Source organism: Archocentrus centrarchus, chromosome 9 (assembly GCF_007364275.1).
Source record: "Archocentrus centrarchus isolate MPI-CPG fArcCen1 chromosome 9, fArcCen1, whole genome shotgun sequence".
NCBI classification, from domain to species: Eukaryota; Metazoa; Chordata; class Actinopteri; order Cichliformes; family Cichlidae; genus Archocentrus; species Archocentrus centrarchus.
The window spans coordinates 11144483-11152815 of NC_044354.1; the positions used below are offsets into that span (position 1 = coordinate 11144483).

At 39.6% G+C, this 8333-nt stretch overlaps 1 protein-coding gene across 2 annotated transcripts in view; it reads right to left on the minus strand.

The window, feature by feature from the left end:
- ccser1 (coiled-coil serine-rich protein 1) overlaps positions 1-5883 on the minus strand; it is a 137765-nt gene extending 131882 nt beyond the window's left edge. Inside the window, exon 1 of one of the 2 annotated variants that reach the window (XM_030737563.1) lies at positions 5811-5883. The gene's annotated coding sequence lies outside the window, so the exon portion shown is untranslated. Of the gene's footprint in view, positions 1-5675 lie in introns of both variants that reach the window. The other variant, XM_030737562.1, reaches the window with a different exon arrangement.
- Positions 5884-8333: the final 2450 nt, after the last annotated feature.

Below are 8333 nucleotides of genomic sequence, written 5' to 3' on the forward strand. Positions count from 1 at the left end.
TTGCTTCAGAAGAGAGCAAAAGGGGCAAAAACAGAATCTCATTTCACATTTATTCCATACAAATGAAGTGGTTATCAAGTCTGAATACACCGGCACAGTGAAGAGGCTTAGCTGAGGCGTACTTCTGTTTATTGTACATCAGTACATGAGAACAAAGACAGATTTAACACTCTCACAAAGATGTGCAATCTCAAAGGAGAGGCAAAATTTTTCATTCAGTAAACTAGGTATTCTGGCCGAACATCACTCCTTGCTAGTAAAAGGCCTTTTTGTCTGCCATCAGCCTGTCAGATAACATTGAGTGCTAGCAGCGGTCGATGTTCATCTGTTGAGCCACATCAATTCAGTGCTGGCTAAATGGTTGAAGGTAGGAGTGATGAAGAGCTGAAAGACTTTAAAATAGTTCAATTACTTTTTTATAATGAGGATTTCTTTGTTTTGCTCTCACAAAAAAAGGGGATTAAACAAACAATAAAACCAAAAGAATAACATCTGTATTGGTATCAGCTACTGGACAAATTGTTTTTTTTTTTGTTTTTTTTTTAAAACATCAATATCAGCTGACGGCTTCACTTTTAGCGCATCCCTACTTTAAGGTCGTCTGGCGTGTCCCACAAAAAATTGCCGCTCCCACATAATTCATATTTCATGGAGTCAAACAGTATTATGTACGTGAATATGATTATATCTGCTTTGAGACCTGGAGGGCTGATTTCTGTGTAACATGTCACACATTACAATTAACATTTACTTGACAACTAAATTGTGCAGACACGACTAAACCACAGGGAGAGCCAGACAGACAGAGGCTGGAAGGAAGTGAAGAGAGAGAGTGAAAACCCATCCTTGTAATAGCCCTTTCCATTTTTGCATGAATGTACCAAAAAAAGAACTGCACCTCATTTTAGCACATGGTTACTTATTTAAAAGGTACAGTAAGTAATTTTTTAGGTTATTTAATAGAAAAGAAGAATGTTGTACTCCTAAATATATATTGATTAGTGTGTAATTATCTTACAACAAATTGATGCATTCTCATAAACTTAGTATTAATCCACTAAAATTACACAGGAACAGGGATTGGTTTGTGGAAGCCACCATGTTGCACCGTCATCTTGAACACAGTGGCCAAGATGGACATTGCTGTTCCGCTTAATTGCGTTTTCTATACGTGGCTAGAGACCGGCCACATATGTAGTACGCCTTATAAGTTACTTTTAAATTAAGGGTCACAAATAGCTCTTTCAAACTATGTACGACCATTTAACATTTGCACATGTATATTTTTGTCATCTTGTTCTGTTGTTCTCCTCCACCACTGCTCTCTCCTCCTTCATTTCCTCCTCACCTCAAGCCTTATCTCCTGACTAAAGTCAGGGCTCTGACACACGAAAACATGCACAAATAAGCTTATTTATTCCCGATATTGTTGCAGTTACTTATTGTCAGCAGAGACGTGTGACCCTCCTGTCTCCAGACAGCTTGACAACGAGCCACCTAAACAACAGCAATAGCTGGTTATAAGCTAATGTTAGTCTTAAGTGTCCTAAAAATCACAGTTTCCCTCTGATAAACAGTTTGATTACATTCTCAGATCCTATGAGAGTTTATTCACTAAGTGTCCGAGTCCAACAAAGTTTCACTAATGTCCACTACCAGAAGCTAAAAGTGACAAAAACAGCAGTGCTCACTGACAGAAAAGTTCAGGATATCCTCAAAAACTCTCTCTTCAGTATCGCTGTCACTGATCAGAAATGAGCTTCTCTGACTCATCAACTCATATCAGACTCATTTCACAAAGTTTTACAGCCTCCTCCAGAGTAAATAGATGTGGACACATATTGATGACTGGGGAAACCAGATTGATAGCCTACACTCACTACAGATGCACTGAGGCCAGACTCGTTTGTCCTACAGCGGCCACTGTAGCATTCAAATGCATTATGCATTTGAATTGGGAGGGGTAAGAAAACAGAATTCAGTTGACTGCAATCTGCAATCTACTGACATCTAGAGTTGATATTTTACAGACTGTACCTTTAAGTGTTTGCAGCAGTGTGCATTATTTATACACGAAAACAGCTCATTCTTCAATCGTAGTTAATAATACTACTATGCTGTTCTCAAAAGCACAAGTAAATCAGCTACTAACTGAAAGCAACACATGCTAAAGAACAAAATAAGAAGCACCTGAATTTTTGGAAAAATATAACAGCACAAAAAGTTGTGACCGACCTTAACTTCCTGGCCTATTGCTCACCTTCTCACCTGCACTGCCTGTTGTGAATAGAAAATTAGAGCGTCAGCCTACAGCAATGAGTGAGTCTGAGTAAACACAATGCAAGGAAGCTTATTGCCTTACTGCTACACTGCTAGTAGGAACTGACTAAAGTTCCCCTTTTTGAGTCATAAAGGAAGGAATTAATTTCAGTAAATACTCTTGTCAATGTTTTTTGCACTCAGTAAAACTAACAGTGACTGTGCAGTCTCTGTAATGTTGAAGAGCCGACCTCTCTAAGAGCTCCTGAAGTGTTTTGTTTTCAATCTCTGCCTAATAAGCTTACATTAACACTCTCCACTCTGAAGTGGCTTATTATTAGTGTCACCCAACTGAAAGTAAATGTGATGCAGATTTTCATTACAATTTAACTCAATGCAATATATAAAACAGAAGAGGAAGAGACAGTGGAAGTCAATTAAATAGTACTGCCACAGCACAGTAAACAATGACATGATATTCACACAAAAATCATATTTGGCTAAGTCTGTCCTCGATCACTTCGAGCCATCTGTGCAAGTCAAGAGAGTGCAGGTCACCAGCCGTATCAAACATTTCCTTCTCAGATTAGCCAACAGTTTAGCAGCTTTAGGTTTTCAACCCACCACACAGCCATTTGACCTGGTTATAGCACTCTGGGCTAACCGATTAAGACAACCAATTAGACAGATTAAATCAGACTGAGAACGTCTCTCTCTCTCATTTAACAATGTGGGCAAATAACAACCTGATGTCAGGCTTTATGAGGATAAATGTCAAATATACACTCACTCTTTACTGCCTTTTGAAGCATTATTGGATTGTAATCATGCTGTCATCTATAATCTAATACAAAATTCCAGTACATGTTAAAATGTATAAGAAGAGCTAAAAGAGAGGCAGTACTGCGCTCAAACATTTGTCAGACTTCCTCACTGCTCAGTAACTGCACATGAAGCAAGACTACCTGCGTTAGAGAAGCAAAACTTCACCTAATCTGAGTTCCCTTTTGCTTTGTAATTAGTCTCAGAGCTGCTGAGCTGAATGCAAAGTCTTTGTTTTGCTGTGAGCTGTACTGACTCCCATATAGCCGTTCACTTAGACGTCCACCGAAATGAGGAATTAAACGAACTGGAGAAGCCAGATTTCTAAGCAGGTTTCTAGAACCCTAGCTCCAGTTTTCCCATGTTTAAAAACATGCTGGGTTAAATTTTTCTGTCATTGTGGCTTTGAAGAAAGTGTGAGGTTACACCTGGAGTTGGCCCACGGCCACCGCACAGTGGCTGCTTACTGCTTAGAGGCTGCGTATTCTCAGGAACGGTTTAATACAGAAAAGAAGTTTCCCTACAGGTAACAATTATATCAACATTGTTATCCTCAAATAAACAAGAACAGAATGAGGCATTTATTCATACAGAGCTCTTTGGCTTTTGCTGTCTTGACACACCCTGCAAACTTGAGTCAACAGTAGTTAATGATCAGTAGACTATTGCCCCAAAAAACAGCCTCACATTGCAGGATAATTTTACACTGATAGATGAGTATCTGCCAGTTTGAAATAATAGGTGTGTATAGGGTGTGAATAAATGGGTGTTTCCTATGAAACAGGTTCTGGATAGGATCATTTTCAAAACCTCAACCACATGTTACAGTTAATGCAAACCATACTCTTCTATTCCATGTAATCAAAGATTGCAGAGGAAAGGTATTATGTGAAAAGTGTGTATTTTTAGAGAAGCAGTAAGCTGGCTGCAATGCTGCTGTAAACAATGTTGTCAAAGGAAAATATTCCAATATTTTTAAGCAAATACCTCCATGCTGAGACATATAAAAATACTATATAACGTGGCAATATAGCCAAAGTGATAACTAGTCTTTTATCAGTGTTATCAGCTCCCGATTCCTCTGTCTGTTTGTGTTGACATTATTTAATAAAATGCAGACCGCAGCAGGCACACACCTCTTTCACACAAGCCAGGGCATGTGGTCAAAACAAAAAGCGATCGTAAGGAATGGGGTGCCAAGTTAACTATAGATTGAACTGAGAACTGTAATTCATCGCCATTACTAGAGCAAATGGATGATAAGTGCAGTCTGCAAACATATCCTAACATAAATTAAGGAATGTGTTACATAAACATCGGCATGACATTTGGAGAGTATATGAGTAAATACGACGCATATTAGCACAGTGTACTGCAAACTCAATCAAGCATACAGTTGGCTCTTCAAAGCAAATTCATTTTTAAAAAAATACAGCACAAAGAATATCAGAGAATAATTAGCTAAATATAGGAAAACACAAGCAGATAGTACTAACACATGAGAAAACAGATTAAACAACCTTTATTATAACGAGGTGGAGCGGTGCTTAGCAAGGTGCTGGGTTTGAATCTGTATGGAGTGTGCATGTTCTCCCTGTGTCTGCATGGGTTCCCTCTGGGTAGTCAAACTTCCTCCACTGTCCAAAAACATGCACTTAGTGGAGTTAAGTTAATTGGTGACTCTAAATTTCCCATAGGTGTGAATGTGAGCATTAATGTTGTCGGTCTCTCTGTGTTGGCCCTGCAACAGGCTGGTGACCTGTCCAGGGTGTACCCTGCCTCTTGCATTGTGGAAGCTGGGATAGGCTCCAGCCCCACCTGATGTGGAGAAGAGAACAGATGGATATATTGTTGCATTATTATTCAGAACTTTAATTCACAGGTTTCATAGGAATGTGATACAATGTACAAAACGCATAATCTCAAAATTCTGTAGTGTACATGCTGAAATAATCTGCCAACATGGTGCATCAGTGTGTGCCAACCATGCACAATAATAAGGCTTCTATTAACGTGAAACAGCGAGGCCACAGAAGACATTTCACAACTGTTTTCATGAGCTCCAGCAATGAATACTGTGCCCCTTTAAGGTTCTGCTGAATACATTCTTATATCTGCAGTGTCTGCTGATCATGATGTGGGGCTCAGAATCACAACAATGAATGGGCCTTAGCGTGTAGTTACAGTTCAATCAACACTTCTCACAACTGCTCAGAGGACCCTGCTCATTAATTATTCTGCCCAGGAATCAGCCTGTAGCAGGTTATGATTTTAAACAATTTCCAATAGATAAGAATCGGGGATGCAAATGAGTGCAACCAGCAGGTCCTCAGCGGGGCGCCAACAACTGTCAAACCGAAAACGTCAACAACGCTTTGAAGCCTTAAATCCCGACTAGCTAGCCTGGACTGGGAGACTGGCATGTTGGCGCTAATGGCCACTACGACGTTGCATCAGTTAAACAGTGTATATCGCTTTCTTTACTCTGCAAAGGTCAGCGGTGTCCGGAGGAAATACAGTAGCAGGCTCCGTCCGGTGGTTCCGGCGGTCAGGCTAGCAGGTAGCGGACAAACACACAAACGTGCGTATGTTACCTTCAGAGGAATCCCGGAGTCTCCACCGAGGCCCCTCGGAGCAGAAACAGATGAATATACCTTCGCTTTGTGCTCATACGAGTTATTACAACCTACATGAATGAAAATATGTGGAATAGCGCACGGAGGTAGCACCTTGTGTGGCACTGACGCCAATATGACACCTCAGTGACGTGGAGTCGTCCTTTCCTCGTCCGTCTCTTCCGCGTTGCAACGACAGGCCGCGAGCGTGGACAACGTGACGTCCCTACTCCTCCTCCTCCTCCTCCAATACCCTCACAGATCAGCATCACTTCTTCAGGTAGGTGATCGCAAAGTTCTTTCTGTGGCGAGTTCAATCCAAAAAAGAAATCTAGAGGTGTCTCATTCCAATCCACTATTCCCACATAGCACATAAAACAGTAAATATCAGAATTGTAGGATACTAGTTTGGTTTTCTAAATAGCTGCTTGTAACCTTTTGGTGTGTTAACCATGTGTAGCCTGTCATTTTTTAATAGTTAACGCATAGAAATTAAAGTATCATTGCAGAGATAAGAGATTGAAAAAAAAAAGAATAGTACATGCTATATACAAAATAAAGTATTTCAAAACTAAGATAAAAGCTATTAAAAATATACAAAGAGACGGTGCTGCTTGAGAGTTTAAAGATAAATTATTCTGGGGAATGAGCTGGTGCACAGGAGTGATCAGCAGTTATTGGAAAACGTTTAACTGGAGTTCTTACTGCAGGAGAGGGCTAAATTATGTAGGGTACAGAAAGCAAGCCTTCACACATTGGCACTGACAGATATACTCAACAGACACTTTATTAGTTACCTTTCCAGTACTGGTCCTGTAAAACCCTGTTTACCTTCAGAGCTGCCTTATTTCTTTGTGGCATAGCTTTAACATAGTTCTGGGAACATTCCTAAGAGATTTTGGTCTATATTATCATGAGGGCATCACAGTTCCTGCAGATTTGTCAGCTGTACGTGCATGATGGCGATCTCCTGTTCCACCACATTCCAAGTGTGCTCTATTGGACTGAGATCTGGTGATTGTTGAGGTCATTTTGATACAGAGAACTCATTGGCATGTTCAAGAAACTACTTTGAAATGATCTGAGCTTTGTGACACCATGTTCCCCTCAGAAGATTACGGTCATAAAAAAGATGGCTATTGCTAGCAACAATGCTCAGATAGACTGTGGTGTATGAATGATGTTTAGTTGGTACTAAGGGGCCCAAAATGTGACAAGAAAATATCCCCCATGCCATTACGCCACCATGACCAGCCTAATGGATCCATACTCTCATGTTTATGCCAAATTGTGATCATGCAGAAACAGACTCATCAGACCAGGCAACATTTCTCAGTCTTCTGTGGTGTAATTTTGGTGAGCCTGTGCCAGTTGTCTCATTTTCCTGCTCTTAGCTGACAGGAGTGGCAGCTGGTGTGGTCTTCTTAATTTCTTAAACTATTTAAAGAAAATTATAGTTTGGAAATGCTTTCAAATTGCTTTGATTTAAACACATCTTTGGTTCAGTCTCAAATGTGCATTATAATGCAGATGGCATTTCAAAACTACAGGCATGCTGCAAAGGAAGACTGTTCCATTTAGGGTTTGAGAGTATACTGAAGGACATTTTAAACCTGATAACTGGAACAGGGTGTTTGAGTCAGTCATGTATGATGAATTGCATGGGCAAAGAGTAACCATACAAATACATAATATCACAAGAAAGGAACTGCTTTTAAAAACAGTTTTATTTCATGAAAACCCCACACAGGAAATGAAAGTGTATCTTATCCTGGAATCGAAGCAAAGAACTACATGTCCACATCTTTAACATGGTACACACATACAGAAATCCACCACTTACACACCACATATAGTGCTCTAAAGAAACACACTGTCACCGGTTTACAGTTTAGAAAAATTACATTTACAAGGAGGGTTTAACGTTTACTTTGCATCAAGCTAAAGCCCATTTTTAAAAACCACAAAGCAACCTAGAAAATGTTAGCAGTGCAAATTGTTTTTAATAGGCTTTTGTGTATTCAGTGTTCTCTTCGGTTCCGCAGCCCATTTATTAATATTGCACACTCATCATACACACCTGCAGAGCCAACCATTTGCTGACATGCTACAGATTTTTAAAGTGCAAGCTTGGAATTAGATTGAGAGCCAGCCCGCAAGATATTTGGTTCTAAATTCAGAAATGAAAATGTAGACCTTATTTAGGGTGCAGTTTAATTTAGAGTCAGCTGTGGTGTTGAGATTACAAGCCTTTTATCAGGATGTGATAAACTACATGAGTGTGCTGTGACGCCCCCCCCCCTCCCCAAGTGGAACAAACAAGTAGGGGGGACCCTAAAAAAAAAAAGAAAATCCAAAAACCTTAACATTCAACCATTTGTTCTTTCAGTAAGAATACATTCTGTGATGGAAATAAAACCTCAAACCTGCACTGCCAATTTATAAATGCATAGAAGTGTTTACAAAGATGTTCATTAAAAATAAAATAAAATACAGAAATCGGGACTCAGGCTTGTGAGGATCAGAACAAAATACACGAGGGGTGAAAAAATGTTCATATATCAGAGAAATCAAATATTTCACTTTGAGACAAAACATTTCTATCCAGATAAATCTAAGAGCAATTTAATCTTTTTA